This window comes from Canis lupus, chromosome X (genome assembly GCF_048164855.1).
Source record: "Canis lupus baileyi chromosome X, mCanLup2.hap1, whole genome shotgun sequence".
Taxonomy (NCBI): Eukaryota; Metazoa; Chordata; class Mammalia; order Carnivora; family Canidae; genus Canis; species Canis lupus.
Window position 1 is genome coordinate 112,847,148 of NC_132876.1, and position 18,306 is coordinate 112,865,453.

Genomic DNA, 18,306 nt, shown 5'->3' on the forward strand with positions numbered 1-18,306 from the left:
TAGTTGTCATGTATATTTGGTCTCCTCCTATCTGGAACAATTCTTAAGCCTTTTATTTTTACTTTTGTCTTTTATCAATATTTTTTTAGTATTTTTTATTTTTATTTTTTATTGAAGGATAATTAACTTACAGCATGATATTAGTTTAAGGTGTACAATATGATGATTCAACAATTCTATACACTTCTCCGTGTTCATCAAGATCATAAATATTTTTATTTAATTCAGTATTTGTAAAGAGTATGGGCCAGTTATTTTACAGACTATCCCTTGATATGGGTTTATCTAATATTTTCTCATGATTTGATTCAAGTAATACACATCTGGCTGGAATACTACACAAATGATGTTGTGTCTTTCTCAGGGTCTCATATCTAGAGACACATGATGCCCATTCAGCTTTATTGGTGATGCTGATTTGAGCCATTTTGTTAAAGTCTGCTTCCTTTACTGTGTATAGGTTTTTTCTTTTGTAATTTATAAGGAATTAATGAGGAGATATTTTGAGACTAAGTAAATATCCTATTCCTCATTAAGCTCTCTTCCTCCTTGATTTAGCAAGATAATTTAAAATAAGCCTCACAATTAAAAAAATAGTCTCAACAACACAAAGACATGAAAAGACATTCCATGTTCATCAATTGGAAGAACAAATATTGTTAAGATGTCTATACTACTCAAAGCAATCTACAGATTTAATGCAATCCCTATCAAAATACCAACAGCATTTTTAACACTACTAGAACAAGAAATCCTAAAATTTATATGGAACTACAAAAGACCCAAATAGCCAAAGCAATTTTGAAAAAGAACAAAACTGGAGGTATCACAATTCCAGACTTTAAGTTATATTACAAATTTGTAGTAATCAAAACAATATGGTACTGGCACAAAAATAGACACATAGATCAATGGAACAGAATAGAAAACCCAGAAATAAATATACAAATATATGATCAATTAATCTTCAACAAAGCAGTAAAGAATATGCAATGGAAAAAAAGATGGTCTGTCCAACTAATGGTTCTGGGAAAACTGGTCAACTATATGCAGAAGAATGAAACTGGACCACTTTCTTACACCATACCCAAAGATGAACTCAAAATGGATTAAAGACCTAAGTGTGAGACCTGAAACCATAAAAATCCTAGAAGAGAACCCAGGGGGTAGTCTTTGACATGGGCCATAGCAACATTTTTCTAGATATGTCTTCTGAAAAAAAAAATAGATATGTCTCCTGAGGCAAGAGAAGTAAAAGCAAAAATAAACTATTGGGATTATATCAAAATAAAAAGCTTCTACAAGGCAAAGGAAACAATCAACAAAACTAAAAGACAACCTACGGAATGGAAGAAGATATTTACAAGTGACATATCTGATAAAGGGTTAGTATCCAAAATATATAAAGAACTTGTACAACTCAACACCCAAGAAAAATATAAAAATGGGCAGAAGACAAGAACAGCCATTTCTCCAAAGAAGACATTCAGATGGCCAGCAGACACATGAAAAGATGTTCAACATCACTCATCAGCAGGGAAATGCAAATCAAAACCACAATGAGATATCACCTCATACCTGTCAGACTGGTTAAAATAAAAAACACAAAAGACAACAAGTGTTGGTGAGGATGTGGAGAAAAAGGAACCCTGGTGCACCATTGGTGGGAATGCAAACTCGTGTAGCCACTGTGGAAGACAGTATGGAGTTTCCTCAAAAAGTTAAAAGTAGAACTACCTTGTGATTCAGTAATCACACTACTCGGTATATACCCAAAAATACAAAAACTCTAATTCAAAGAAATACATGCATCCCTATGTATAGAGCAGCATGATTTACAGTAGCCAAATTGTGGAAGCAGCCTAAGCATCCATCAATAGATGAATGGATAAAGAAGTGGTATGTATATATGGTAGAACATTATTTAGCCATAAAAAAGAATGAAATTGGGGCACTTGGGTGGCTCAGTAGCTGAGCATCTGCCTTTGGCTCAGGTCATGATCCTGGGGTCCTGGGATTGAGTCCCATATCAGGCTCCCCGGAGGGAGAGGAGAAACTGCCTCTTTCTCTGTGTCTCTCATGAATAAATAAATAAAACCTTAAAAAAAAAAAAGAATGAAATCTTGCCATTTGTGATGACATAGATGGAGATAGAGAGTATAATGCTAGGCAAAATAAGTCAGTCAGGGAAAGACAATTATCATACGATTTCACTCATATGTGGAATTTAAGAAATAAAAGAAACAAACAAAGGAAAAAGAGAGAGAGAGCGCCAAGAAATAGACTCTTAACTCTAGAGAACAAACTGATGATCACCAGAGGGGATCTGGGTGGGAGGGGGATGGGTTAAGTAGGTGACAGGGATTAAGGAGTGCACTTATCAGATGAGCTATGGGTGATGTATGGAATTGCTGAATCACTATATTGTACATCTGAAACTAATAAACACTGTGTTAACAAAAAAACAGTCTCAAAATTCTTGACATGTACAGAAATTGTCTTCTTGCCACATGTTTATATTGAAATTGTCTTAGATTATACAGACTCAGGAGGGCAGGAACTAGACTGAAACTTACTTGGTAAGAATGTAATAGTAATATGTGTTCATAATAACAATGAAAAATACTTAGCAGCAATGAAAGGTGAGCTTAGATTGGATATTTCAAATGATACATCCTTTCTATGGAATGCTATGCAACCATTTCAAAAATGGAAATAGTTTTATATATATTGAAATTGAAATATCTCCAAGAAACTTTCATGTGAAAAAAGCAGGCTATATTAAAGTATGCATAGTATAATTCCATCTATGTTTCTTAAAACTATATTTGTACTTTTACATATTAATGTATGTAAATTTATAAAGACTAGGTTGAAAGAATATACGCCGAACTGTTAACAGTGATTACCTCTCTAGAGGCAAATGGGAAAATGGAGAGGGCATAGTACTTGTTCTGTGGGGAATAAGACATTCACTTTTTAGTCTAGACATCTCTGTTTTTAGAACAAGAATCTATTTATGTTTTGGTGAAATATATATATATATATATTTAAAACATGTATTTGCTAAAAACATCTACATTAGCATGATTTTCAAGATTTTCTTTTTTGACAGTCTGATTACTATTCACGTGAATAAAAGGCCTTGCAGATAAATGAAGTTTTCTCTACCTCTATCTCACTGATATACATGTGATATGTATATGTTATATGTATATCGTGATGTGTACGTATATGATATGTAAATGGTGCTTCTGAAAAATTGAAACCTGAAAAATTATTTTCTGCCATTCACCAATATTCCCAACTTTCACAGTTGGTGGTTATTTAACCTATAGAGATTTCAGTTAATTATATTGAACTTGTCAGTACTCTAACAAACCAATAATGTAATTAGCCTCCAAGAACATTTACTAAACCTCCGACATTTGCTAGGGAAGTAAAGTTGTGAGAGTGTAGAGTTAACAAAATCACTCTCAGTCTTTTCTATTGTTATTTATATGGAGAGTGTCACATAGCACTTTACTTACAGTGGCTGCTATTTTTAACTTGTTATTTGTTGAAAATTTCAAAAATATACAAAAATAAACTATCTCAATATATCCATCAATCATGAATAATATTGAATAATATTGAATAATAATCATCAACTCAGTTAATTTTCTTTCATCTCCCCCTTACCACCACCACTGTTGGGGGACAATTCTCCACGGGTCTCTTGTGTTTCTGCATATTTTGTGATTAGAGATGCTGACTGCCTTGTTATGGACTCTTCAAGGGTGCTTGTATAGTAAACAATATTGGACAATAAAGATAGTGTATCTCTTAGTTGCAGAGGGCATATTTTTAACTGACCACTATAACAAAGATATCTCCCTGTGGGGTAAGGTCAGGCAGGTGTACTTACTTCCCATTATAAAAGATTCAGGCTCTCTAAACTCAGGGGTCCCCAGCTATGATGCAAACCCACTGCTTGCACAACATCCATCTGGGCTGCTTCACTTTGTCCCATGGGACTTGGAAAGGAAGAGGGATCTGATGTGAACATGAAAGTCGTGCTGCTTGCTATTCAATGATTAATGAAGTCCTTTACCTCTGACCCAAGGGTTTCATATCTTCTGCCAGTGTCCATGAAACTGGCAGACTAACTTATGAGCTTGCAAGTAGGGTAAAACCTAAGACTCTTCAGAGTTCTTGACATCCACTTCCTCTTTCCCATATTATTTTGAACAAATCCCAGACACTATGTTATTTTATCCATAAATAAAATAAAACTATTCTGAATATTCTTTGAAACTATTATAATCAAAGATGATGGAACTTAATTCCACACAAGTGTTTATATACATACACTAATACCCAGAGACCAAGTTTGGTAACTACAGGCCCATGGTCCTTTCCTCCAAAGAAATTCTTGGGATTAAATAGATTTCAAAATCTAGACTTTTCAGATTTTAAGAAGGTCACAGAGAATATAAACTATATATTAAATAATATTTGCAATGGGCTTGGGACAGCTCACAATAAGCAAAAGTTGGTATTTTTGCCATGAAACATGAATATTTTCATGTTTCATGTTTTCAAACACAAAGTAGGGTAGAGACTATAACTAATCTTCCTCCAGTTTAGTTTCAAACTTTGTCACCAAATATGTTACAAAAAACTGTTGCTTTTCAGAGGTTAGGAATTTTCAGGACTGCAGATAAGAAACTATGGACCTGAACTTTTTAAAAAAGATTATTTATTTATTTATGCAAGAGAGACACAGAGAGAGGCAGAGACACAGGCAGAGGGAGAAGCAGGCTCCATGCAGGGAACCTGATGTGGGACTCGATCCCAGGTCTCTAGGATCACACCCTGGGCTGAAGGTGGCACTAAACCACTGAGCCATCCAGGCTGCCCTGGACCTGAACTTCTTTCATCAGGTTCAAGATTTAGGCCCTCAGTATCCTGATAAGCAGGACCACTTAAAAAAAAAAACAAAATAACAACAAAAAAACACCTTTTCAAAGTCCCTCTGTTAATGAGTCTGGCCTCTTTTAAAAAATAGACAGGGCCAAAATGAAGTCCTTTAATGCAATGATAAGATTTCAAATCACATGTACTAATTTGACTACATTAATGATGTGTGATATTTTATCATGTCTCCATTTTGTGAGTATTAAACATTTCTGAGCTCTCATGATCAAAGTGGAAAATGAACGATAAAGTTATTGATGAACTCAGATTAAAAAAAGGTCACATACAAAAATTAGAAGGCAGGTAAAATAAAATCTTTTTAAAAAAAGGCAGGGGGCAGTCCAGGTGGCTCAGTGGTTTAGCGCCGCCTTCAGCCAAGGGCCTGACCCTGGGGACCTGGGATCGAGTCCCGCGTCGGGCTCCCTGCATGGAGCCTGCTTCTCCCTCTGCCTGTGTCTCTGCCTCTCTCTCTCTCTCTCTCTGTGTCTTTCATGAATAAATAAAATAAAATCTTTAAAAAAAATTAGAAGGCAGGATGTTTAATCAAGGATGAATAAAAAAGGGACCCAGACCAGATCAAATCATGTCTGGAAGATTAGGGGTTATTTATAGCTGTGTTCACACAGCAAAAGGAACAAGACTCACAATCTGTACACAAATTGTGTTCATGTAAGATGGAGAAAGCAGGATGCCCAAGAAGCCTTTTTCCTTCTGTTCTCCTGCTAAGTATAGGCTGATAAACTTGAAACTAACATGGATGAGTTTAGAACAGATAAGAACATGGTCCAGAACACCTGACTGCTCTAAAAATATCTACCTCTTCAGGTTTCATGGATTGCATCTTTGAATAGGAGGAAAGAATATCACACTATTGAGTATCCACTATGTATCTGACAATTTGCCAGGTGATTTATTTGTACTGTTTTCCTAATAAGAATAAAGAAGGTAAAGTTCAGGGATACTGAGTAGTCTAAATGAATGAATGAATGTCTTCATGTGGACAAGCATTTGTTACACTTTGCTAGGTGCCAAGCATTGTTACATAGATTTCAATACGCAGATGAATGCATTAAATAAATGTACACATAGATGAAGGCCCAGGACTCCAACTTCCAGAAAGTTCCCAATTTAGTAGGAATGATAGATATGTAAGCACATACTTATAGTGTAATTTCACACATGTGGCTGTTGTGGCTGAGGATTTAAAAATCAGACCATGGCCCTTAGAGATTTAGTGGGGGAAAAAGAAGGGAAATATTTTACCAATCAGAGGCTGGGGTAATCAATCCTATCTCCTAAAAACACTGAAATTTAAGGCCTTCTTTATATTCATATACAAAGTAAGATGCTTCTGAGAACTGTGTTGTGATCGACACAGAAGAAGGTTTTCATGACTGTTGAGTAGGCAAGGGGATACTGATGTCATAAATAGGCAAATTCAAAAAGCTACAGAAAAGAGTGCTGATAGCTGTGGGAGTATAGAGGATCAGAAGGTCAATGTCATTCCCTTTTATAAATTCTCCTAGCTTATTTTATTCATCTACTCATTCCAAGGATTGACAGCAAGCTAATCAACCTATAGTTTGTAGTGTTCCTCCTGACTGGAAAAGAGACCATTTGCCCAACTCTTACCACCCAGAAGTTCTCACCCAGACATTGCATATTCCTCAAGGATTCCATAATTTCATCTACTGGATCTTTTGCTTGGCTTGGTGCAAAGAACACAGGCTTTAGGTTCATATATCAGTTCTGTCACCATGTCTGATGTATACTTTCTCCCTAGTAGACAGAATTTTTTTTATATAATCTAACCTTTAAAAAAGCCAAAACCCTAAATATGAGACAATGACTTGGCAGAGTAGCAAATTCATCAATCATGAGATAATGGCATCCTAGAGTTATTATTTTGAAGAATGTAAAATTGAATGATGCCCAAAACAATTAAACTTAGAAATAAATACATGTTCCTGTCACAAGAAAAGAGGTGTATTTGTACAAATGTAATTGAGGTGGCAGCAAAAGCAAAAAATAAGATAATTAAAAGCAAAACAATGCAATTATAGTTGACCCTTGAACAACACGGGGGCTGGGGGTGCTGACGCCCTGTGCAGTTGAAAATGGGCATATAACTTTTGATTGCCCACAAACTTAACTGTTCATAGCCTACTATTGACCAGAAGCCTTACTGATAATGGAAACAATCAATTAACACGTATTTTGTATGTTTCTTTCCTTTTTTTTTTTTTTTTTTTGAGAGAGAGAAAGTGTGTGCATTAGAGCAAGGGTCAGAGGTGAGAGGGAGAGAAACTTTTTTTTGTTTGTTTGTTTGTTTTTGAGAGGGAGAGAATCTTAAGCAGGCTCCACACCTAGTGTGGAACCCAATGCTGATCTTTTTTTTTTTTTTAAGGTTTTATTTATCTATTCATGAGAGACACACACAGAGAAAGACACAGAGACACAGGCAGAGGGAGAAGCAGGCTCCATGCAGGGAGCCCGACGTGGGACTCGATCCTGGGCCTCCAGGATCATGCCCCGGGCTGAAGGCAGCACTAAATCGCTGAGCCACGCGGGCTGCCCACCCCCCCCCACCCCCACCCAATGCTGATCTTGATGTAAGACTCGATCTCATGACCCTGAGATCATAACCTGAGCTGAAATCAAGAGTCCGATGCTTAACCGACTGAGCCACCCAGGCACTCTGCCCATATTGTATATCTATTATATACTATAGTCTTACAATAGAGTAAACTACAGAAAAGAAAACGTTCTTAAGAAAATCACAAGGAAGGGGTGCCTGGGTGGCTCAGTCAGTTAAGTGGCAGACTCTTGGTTTCAGCTCAGGTCATGATCTCACAATTGTGAGATCAACCCCCCTGTTGGGCTTTGTGCTCAGCACAGAGTCTGCTTCAGATTCTCTCTCCTTCTCTTTTTCCCTCCAGCTCATGAGAGAGAGAGAGAGAGAGAGAGAGAGAGAGAGAAAGAAAGAAAGAAAAAAAAGAAAGAAAGAAAGAAAGAAAGAAAGAAAGAAAGAAAGAAAGAAAGAAGAAAGAGAAAGAAAGAAAGAAGAAAGTCACAAGGAAGAGAAAATAAATTTACAGTAATGTACTGTATTTATCAGGGAAAAAACCTGTATATAAGTAGACATGCACAGTTCAAACCCATGTTGTTCAACAGTCAACTATATACTTTACAGTCAATCATACCTCCCATCCCACATCACTATGGATAATTCCTGCTATTGCCTTAGATGCTGGCCCTAAAATCAGGTGACATGGGTATCAGCTTCTTTGCTAGTTTGGATGCTGACCCCAAGTCTCCTCCTATACTTCCGTCTAGAGAGGAAACATGTTAAATAGGTCCCAATGGGTAAGAGGAGGGAGAACTTTCCAGGGATCCCTGTGGGTACACTGCCTATCAAGATTTGCCTGGTGGAACCTCAGGTGACAAGAAGCTACTCAGAACTGACCAAGTTCCTGAGGGTAGAGAAAAACTACAGAGCAGGAGAGGGGCTCCAACTGTGTCCCAAATGACAAAATGTGCATGTTTCAAAGTTTCATAAAGGACCAGTCATGAATTCAGAAAATTTCAGCACAACTAATCTCTAAGAGGACAAAAGCATTTGCCAAAGATTATTCCTCACAAAGTCATCTCTACTCACTCTGGGAACTGAACCACCTCTGCTTCCCTTGGCACTGAGGTTGAGACTTGGAAGATAGTTAGAAGAATGTCTCTTCCAGACTCTTAATGATTTGTTTCCATGTACTTATATGATCAGAAAATCTTGATTTCATTCATCTCAAATAAGCAGTATTTCTTCCTTTACACAACTGCTTCTTCCTCCCACTACTCTCTGCTTAGGAACTTCTTCCTCATCACTCACTTCCCCAGATAACTTTCAGAAACTCTGAACACAGTAAATTTTCCTGACACCTACTCTAGTACTTTGCTCCAAAAACAGTATTGAAGTACTTGTGTTATGAAATTTTCCTTAATGATTTTTTTTCCTCTGCGCTTATTTCCTTCATGAATCTTTAAGCTCCTTCGGTCATTAACAAACTTTTATTTCTTTCTGGGGTGCCACGAGTGTATTGTGATGCTTGGCACCAAGTAGGCAGTAAATTAACGCTTATGGATTAAAGAATAAAACACTAAAAAACTTGGGCTTAAATTTCCTTGTCTTGCCTATATACCCATTCTGTTAGTAGTTCAATCACACTAGTGTGTTTTCTTTTTATACTCCCCAATATTGTGTTATATATTTTGTAATTTTCTTAAATCCTTACTTATTATTTGTAATAGGAAGCTTCTGATACAGCTCCCAATGATTCTACCTCCTGGTATGCATGCTCTCATATAATCCCCTACCTTTGAGCATAGGTTGGACCTAGTAACCAACAGAATATAGTAAAAGCAGTGGGATCTTGCTTCCAATATTAGTTTACAAAACATTGTGATTTGTGCATGTTCTCTTGCTAGCATCCTCTCCTGTCCTCCTGTTCACTCCCTCTGATGAGGCCAGTCACCATGTATGAGATGCTCTATAGAGAGGCCACATGGCAAGGAACCAAGGGAGGCCTTGTGAGGAATGAAGGGCTCAGTCCAGCAACTCATGAGAAACTGAATCCTGCCAACAACCACATGAGTTTGAGCTTGGAAAGTAGATCCTTTCCATTTGGGGCCTTGAGATGATTGCCGCCAGTGAGATGCTGAAACAGAGGATCCAGCTAAGCCATACCCAGATTCCTGACCTGCAGAAACTGTGAGGTCATAAATGTGTATTGTTGTAAGCCACTAAGTGTTGGGTAATTTGTACACAGCTATAGATAACTCATACATTATTTATCAATCAGCTAGGATTCACAGATGATAAAACCCAACAATAACAAAATGCACAGTTTCCTTTATTTTTAAGCATAATGATTGGTTTCCAATATGTATCAGCAAATTATTCTTCAGAATTCAAAACTGTGCTTTTCACTCATCAAAATGGCTCAAACTTCCCTTTATCAAGTCAACTTTGCATTGATTCGGGCTTCTGAAAAGCATCATTTGATAATCCAGGATATTTGTACAGATTCAATCCATAAGCATTTATTTTGGGGTATGTATCATGTGCCCTGAGTTTGAGGCACAATTTCTCTCTAGCATATATAATTTTCTTTGGGTATGGGGGGTACCCTGTTGAAAAAGAAAGTTCCTGCCCTCCAAGGGCTGATATCTAGTGAGGTGACAGACATCGAAGCAGATAACTATTAACTTTCATTTCCAGTGATAGAAACCATAAAGGAATGTGTGCAGTGCAGGCCTATGCCTGCTGCAACAAGGCACCTGAGGAATGGGGATGTCCTTCAGAGCCTAAGTGGAATCTTCAAGGATAGATGAAAGTCAAAGAGATAAAGAGTAACAGAAAGAAGATACCAGGCCAAGAGGATGGAATAAACCAAGGGAATTATCTAAATAAGTTCTCCAGAACATTACCTTTGGTCAAATAACACTAACCATATTCTTAATAAGTCAACTATTCTTTACAAGATATGTGTGGCCCATTATTATTATGAAAAATCAAAAATAAATGGGGGTAATTTGTGCAACTGGATCAAGGCAGTTAGAAACTGGACTTAGGATCATTTCCTTAAGTGGTTGAAGCCAGTGCCTAGTTCATAAAACTAGACTTGTCATCTCTCCTTTATTTATGATCCTGAAATGAACTTTAAACTCCCTGAATGAGAAGATAATCAGGAACTTCACAAATTAATGACCATATGATCTCATTTCTTAAACACTTAGGCCCTGACTTCTCTCAATTAACTTAATAATTACCACAAAGAAAGTTCAAAGAACAGCATCCAAGGCGCTTTTAAAACTAAACAAACACCACCTGAAACTAAAGATGAGCAAATAAAACAAGCTTCTAGAGCAGGATGTACAAGTTAATCTTTAATTGGATATGAAAAGGGTTAATTGAATGAGTATATGATATATTTAAACTCTGGTCTCTCAAGGTTCAATTTCCCTAGCTTATCCTTCTTATATTTCTTGAAAAAAGAATTCTATCCCCCTATCCTCCAGATAAAACATATTTAGACCAAGGAGTCCTTGCTTGACTCTCAAAATATTTTTTACTTTTATAGTAATTATATCTTATCCCAATTAGCAATAAATAAGATGCCTTCCTATGTTTGAGTTGAACTAAGTTCATAGGCTTTAAAGGCTGAGCCACTTACACATGGTTAGACCCAAGTAAAATGCATAGCCTGTCTATGGTATATCCAACTATTGCTCCACAGCTTGGTAGTTAGACATGTTTTCTCATGAAGGACTGAGGGTGATAGAGGCCACACAAAAATTTCAGATTACAAAGAGGCTGGAGGTGGAGGGGGATAGGATCTTGTGAATTTCTCTTTTTTCTAGCCAGGAGCAAGAGGAACTTCTGGGAGGTTCTAGGAATCATAAGATTGGTTATGTGCCCCAACACACACACACACACACACACACACACACACACACACACAAACGCACAAACACGAACATACCTCTACACACCCCACATTGCCTAATCCCACAGTCCAGCCTTATATACTCTACTATAAAGAGAATAATGTGTTTCACTTGAAATCTGCTAGCCTGAAATTCTAAACACAAAATTCTTTTGGATGAATGTAATATTTACCATTAGGTACTCTACTATATGTCTGGCACCTTTTAAATGTTATCTCTTGAAACCCTTTCTTGGAGGGTCTTCATCTACACTGTAATAAATCTGGTCACCTATACCGCCATGTTGGAGAGACCACTTAGACACAGAGATGCCCAGGGGTCCCCATCTGTTCCAGCCCCTAGCTGTTTGAATTTCCCCAGCACAAGCACCAGACATAAGAGTGAAGAAGTCTTTGAGATGGCCCCAACTTCAGTCACTGTGGCCAAAATCACCTGATAGGTCCCAAGAGAAACTTCCTGGCTATGCCCTGTCAACTCTCATATTGGTAGGCAAAATGAGTGATGGCTATTTTTGAAGCTCCCATAGCGGGGTGGTTTGATACCCAGCAATAGATAAACAGAATAGTTTTTAAATAAGAAGAACATCTGTCTGGATCTTCCATCATTGCACCATTTTTCTGGTCAACTCGAAGATATGAACTGTTTGGCAACCACATCCTAACCTGCACCTCCAGCACTCACTGCATATTCCTATTTCAGCTGCACGGTGAACCCACCAAGGCGACCTTGCCAGAGAGGACTGTTGTCAGGTTAATGATGCATGTAGCTACACTCACCTTCCCAAGTACATGGCTGCCTGTGTTTATCCAATACAGCATCACATGAGCAGTCTAGTCAGCATTTCACCTTGAATTCCAAGATTTTACTCCCAGACATACAGCTGTTCTGAAACACTCTTTACTTAAAGCCCTTCCAGTCCCATTGCCCTTAACAGGCACACCCACTTCCAAACCTTTTCATCTGGTTATCACAGCCCACTTGAACTATTGCCAGACTTGAATTGGCAATGCAATTTGGAAACACATTCTAAAACTATTGCTTCACCAAAAAAAATGTAGAATATTTTATCTTTTAAGAAAACATCCCAAATTAAAAACGAATCCACTAGCTCAAGGAGATGTATTTCTTAGCTTCAAGAAAGTGTTCCTTTATGCTATGAGAGTTTAAGTCTACATTGTAACCATGAAGAATTATTTTAGCTTCAAAGAAAAATGTGTTATAAGCTAGCATATTCAACACACAGACACATATATAGCATACAAGAATATACAAAACTTAACAACAACACAAATTGGCTTTCCTAAAAGGCAAACAGAAGCCATGCCAAATTTTCCTCCAGTAGACTACGTACATGAATAAGACATACATTAACCTATTGATAAACGGTAGGTGATCCCTGGAGAAATCAAGTCCTCCTCGGGTAAACTTTCCCAGCAGGACCAATCTAATGTGACACAGCAGGAATCTCACAAACTCAAGTGAGCGCTGCAGAGGCATGAAGCTAACTGCTGTAAATGGCAGGCTGTTCTCCTGTACAGGTCTCTAGGAGGAGATAAAGGAGAGAGCCATAGGAAGAAGCACTAGAGCTTAAGAGAAAATTCTTTTTTGTGCTTACCTCTTTTTTTATTTTCCACAGTGTTTTTGAAGTAAATAAGAATGTACTTCATTGCAGTACAATCCCATCCTGCTAATGTCATGTTTATAAAGGCAATCTGGCACGTGGAGAAGAGTAGGCTTTCAAAACAGCAGGGCCTTCTGCTTTCCTGCTCCTGCCACCCGCTTGCTGTGTAAACTCACGTAAGTCATATAACCTCTCTGATCTCTGATTCTTTTTCACAAAGGGGGGTTATAAGGCACATGATTGTGGTAGGGGTTAAATGAGAGAATACTATAATGGGAGATTCTTCTCTGTGTAGGGTGTGTACTGAGTGTACTTAAAGCATACCAGAGGGGACTGGGTAGGGGGATGGGTGAAATAGGTGAAGAGGATTAGGAGCACACTTATGATGAACAGTGAGTCACAACGTATAGAATTGTTGAATCACCACATTGTACACATGAAACTAATATAACACTGCATGTTAACTATCTTGGAATTAAAGTTAAAAGCTCAATAAAAAAAAGAATACTGTAAATTGGCAGTTTTGTACTTAGAACACACTAGGTATTAAATTCTTAATTAAATACTAACATAATTAATTGCCAATATTTCTTATTAAATTTTATTATTCTATTTTTCCATTTTGGAACATTAAACTATTAATTATATGTATTATTTAAATTACTCTTTTAAAACTCTCTGGTCAAAGAGTTAAGAGACCTGGTTCTCATCCCAACTCTGCCTTGTGTACAATATATGATCTGGCCAAGTTGCTTTTATTTATGAGTTCTAGCTTATTTTTGGTTAAAAATAAATAAGTAAACAAGGGGTTTGGATTTGCTGATATTGTCTCTCCTGACACAAATATTTTAGCAATTGATGACTCTTAAGTTCATCTGGGTCTAATTTGTTTCCTTTGTCCAAGAAGGCTGTCTTGAGCAACAAAAGCAAAAATTAACAAGCGGGACTGCATTAATCTAAAAAGCTTCCACACAGCAAGAAAACCAACAAAATGAAAAGACAAGCTACCGAATGAGAGAAAATATGTGCAAATCACATATCTGATACGGGATTAATATCCAAGGTACGTAAGGAATTTATATAACTCAATAGCAAAAAAACATTGTGATTAAAAAATGGGCAGAAAATCTGGACAGACATTTCTCAAAAGAAGACATACAAATGGCCAACAGGTACATGGAAAGATGCTCAACATAACTAATCATCAGGGAAATATGAGTCAAAACCACAGTGAGATACCACCTCACATTCATCAAAATGGCTAGCAACAAAAAGACAAGAAATAATAAGCATTGGTGAGGATGTGGAGAAAAGGGAACCCTTGTGCACTGTTGGTGGGAATGTAAATTGGTGCAGCCACTGTGAAAAACAGCATGAAGATTCCTCAAAAAAATTAAAAATAGCACTTTTTTGATACAACAATTCCATTTGTGGGTATTTAATTGAAGAAAACAAAAACATTAATTCAAAAAGTTATAGGCATCCCCAGGTTCACTGCAGCACTATTTACAATAGCCAATCTATGGAACCAACTTAAGCATCCATCAATGCCTGAATTGATAAAGACATTATGGTACACACACACACACACACACACACACACACACGAATATTATACAGCTATGAAAAGAAGGAAATCTTGCCATATGTTACAACATAGATGGGCCTTGAGGGTGCTCTGCTAAGTGAAGTTAAGCTGGAGAAAGAGAAATATTGTATGATCTTACTTATATGTAGAATAAAAAAAAAATCTGAGCTCATAGAATCTGAGAAGATGATGGTTGCCAGAGATAGGGAAGTTGGGGTGGGCAAAATGGAAAGGGGGTCAAAAGGGAGAAACTTCCAGCTATAAAATAAATAAGGATAGGGATGTAATGTACAGCATGGTGACTATAACTAATAATACCGTTTTGCATATTTGAAGCTTGCTAAAAGAGTAAAGCTTAAAGAATTCTCATCACAAGAAAAAGATTTGTAACTATGTACCGTGACAGATGTTAACTAGACTTACTGGGTTGATTATTTTGCAATATATACAAATAACGATTCATTACGTTGTACACTTGAAACTCATATAATGTTACTGGTCATTATACTTCAGTTTTTTTTAAGTTGGCTTAATAAAGCATTAATTAGTGACTTATGCTAGAGACCAGTGGTGTGCTGGTAAACGTTTACTAATGTTAGCTCTCTGGAGAAACAAAAAACAAAAACCCTGATTTATAATGTTTGCCAAATTCCATGGTGTAAACAGTCCTACCACACCAATTTCAAGCTATCAGCGAGACATCACTAAAAGGTGGAACAGGAAAGAGATACGCACAAGTCGCTCGGTGGAGCAGGCTCCAGCACCATCACTGTGCCAAACCCATTGGATTGCACTGCTCACCCCTCAGTTCACATTTAGTTCCTGAGCAGTAAGAACATCACAAGGAAAAACAGCTCCAGGTAACAGGATACTTTATATTTTCAACTTCAATTTAGGACAGAGACATAAATAATCCCTTGTTTACTACACAAAATGTACCACTGAATTCACTGCCGGTTTGGAAAAAAGAGTTTTAGAAACCATGAAACACTGAACTGCAAACTCAATCTCCTTTTCTTAACCCTCCATTTTAATTCTTCACCTACTTTAAAACATTCTTTTTAAATTTATTTTTATTTATTTATTTATGAGAGACACAGAGAGAGAGGCAGAGACACAGGCAGAGGGAGAAGCAGGCTCCATGCAGGGAGCCCAATGCGGAACTCCATCCTAGGACCCTGGGATCACGCCCTGAGCTGAAGGGGATGCTCAACTGCTGAGTCACCCAGGCGTCCCACTTTAAAACATTCTAAATATCAGATTATAAAAGCCATTCATGACTTCTAAAGGTTCTAAGTCAGAAAAATAGTAAAAGCAAATTTTGTCTTTTCAATTCCTTAATCCCCATAAGAATGAAATTTGTCAAACCAACTCTCTTACCTGAAAAGTCGATCATCAATTTAATCATGGATGGACTCTGAATACATTGTTCCCATAGATGCTGAAGTTTAGAGCACCCTGGGATGCAGAGCAGGGCTACAAATGAGAACCAAGCACAAGCATGCTTTACACCTGATACGTCATCTGTCCATTGTCAAAGCACTAAAGTCCTATAATCCATTCTAGGAGAATCCCTCAGGACATGATTCACACCTTATTTTCTCACAAGCCTCATATCTTTGATCATCAGACTTCTCTGACCTCAGAGGTTTGAAGTTGAAGAAACTTTAAAAAACCCAGTGTACTATTAAGAGTAATGAGAGCTGGTATCTGACGGCCATGCATACTGCCTTATACAGTAGCTCCCAAAATTCACCTCAAGATTTAGAAAGGAAGATCCTACTGACTTGCACCCCAGCAAAGTATTTAAGGTTCCTAAATTATCACCCTGAGTCATCATGGAAAGATCATTTTGATCTCATTATCTTTTTGTGTGATGTAAGGAAAATATGTGATATATTTTAGAAACATTCTCATCAAGAAGTTTTTAGGGACACCTGGGTGGCTCAGTAGTTGAGCATCTGCCTTCCGCTCAGGGCGTGATCACTGAGTACCAGGATCAAGTCCTACAATGGCTCCCTGCTTCTCCCTCTGCCAATGTCTCTGTCTCTCTCTGTGTGTCTCATAAATAAATAACATCTTTTTTAAAAAAAGTTTTTAAAAGCACAGTCGTGGGGCACCTAGGTGGCCCAGTGGGTTAAGTGTCTGCTTTTGGCTCACGTCATGATCCCAGGGTCTTGAGACCAAGCCTCACATCAGGCTTCCTGCTCAGTGGAGAATCTGCTATTCCCTCTCCCTCTGCCTGCTGCTCCCTCTGCTTGTGCTCTCTCTCTCTCTGTGTCAAATAAATAAATAAAATCTTCTTTAAAATTAAAAAAAAAATAAAAGTACAGTCTTTAATATCTTAAAAGTTTAGGGGCACCTGGGTGGCTCAGTTAACTGTCTGACTTTGCCTCAAGTCATGCTCTCAGGGTCCTGGGATCCACCCTGTGTCAGGCTCCACACACTCAGTGAGGAGTCTGCTTGTCCCTCTCCCTCCCCCTCTACCCCTCCCCAACTCGTGCTCTCTTTCTCAAATAAATAAATAAGATCTTGAAAAAAATAAATAAAAATGAAAAACGAAAAATAAAAAGTGAAAAAAAAAGAAAAAGAAAAAGTGTACTCATATGAAATAATTTATTACTTGAATATGTGATAGTGCTGTAGTTCTATACATTAAGGTACTAACGTATAGAATGCCTACTGAGTACAGGCAGTTTTGAGATAAAGATTCATAAAACAATATAAGGAATGTTACTGTTGTTCTTCCCAGATCCCTTTACCCAATCCACATATCCAACTCCCACACACCTAAGTATTGGCTGTTAATAGCTTACAGCTGCCTCCTTCTCTATAAAAACTGTCATTGTCTGAGTGGGAGCTGTGTCTTTGGGGAGGTCATTCCCTACGAGAAGCAGCTTCTTACCCATTAACTTGGTAACAAGGATGTAGAAAAGTCCTCCCATCCCCACGTTTACCTAAAGGTGGAACTAACTTTGTGTTTCAGTCTGTACTCTAGAACTCCCCAAAGTAACAGACTGACATAGCCTCCAGCTGAGATCATAACCTTGCTTGACTCCTTCCCTTGTCCTCTACTGCTCCTCACAATTCTCGTCTGAGAAAATTTCCTCAATAAGGTATTTGCAAACAAGTTCAAGGTTCTACTTCTGAAGTATCCATCCTAAAATAGATTTATGCCCCTTTTTTTTAAAAAAAAAAAACGATTTTATTTATTCATTCATGAGAGACACACAGAGAGAGGCAGAGACATAGGTAGAGGGAGAAGCAGGCTTCCTGCAGGGAGCCCAATGCAGGACTCAATCCTAGGACCCCAGGATCATGACCTGAACCAATGGCAGATGCTCAACCATTGAGGCATCCAGGTGTCCCTATGCCCTTTTATTTTTTCTAGAACATATATAAAAGTTAGCTCAACTATTAATTTCTCACTGATTGCATGTAGAGAATTAAAAATGAAAGAGGATTTAGATGATATCTTCATTCTCAGCTAAAAAGAATAATAGGTGCCAGATGTAATTTCTTGAGAGATACACCAAAAAAAAAAGTATGGAATATAGTTTTATTACATTAATATCAGGTAACAAAACAATGATCTCTACAAGACAACACAAACAAACAAATGAAATGTACACTATGGTTG

At 37.6% G+C, this 18,306-nt stretch overlaps 1 long non-coding RNA gene across 4 annotated transcripts in view; it reads right to left on the minus strand.

The window, feature by feature from the left end:
* The window catches only part of LOC140627598 (uncharacterized), a 122,914-nt gene that overhangs the window by 1,844 nt on the left and 102,764 nt on the right, over positions 1-18,306 (minus strand). For all 4 annotated transcript variants that reach the window (XR_012026266.1, XR_012026265.1, XR_012026264.1 and 1 more), the window contains one exon: positions 16,047-16,142. This is a non-coding gene — a long non-coding RNA (uncharacterized lncRNA). The remainder of the gene's footprint in view (positions 1-16,046; positions 16,143-18,306) is intronic.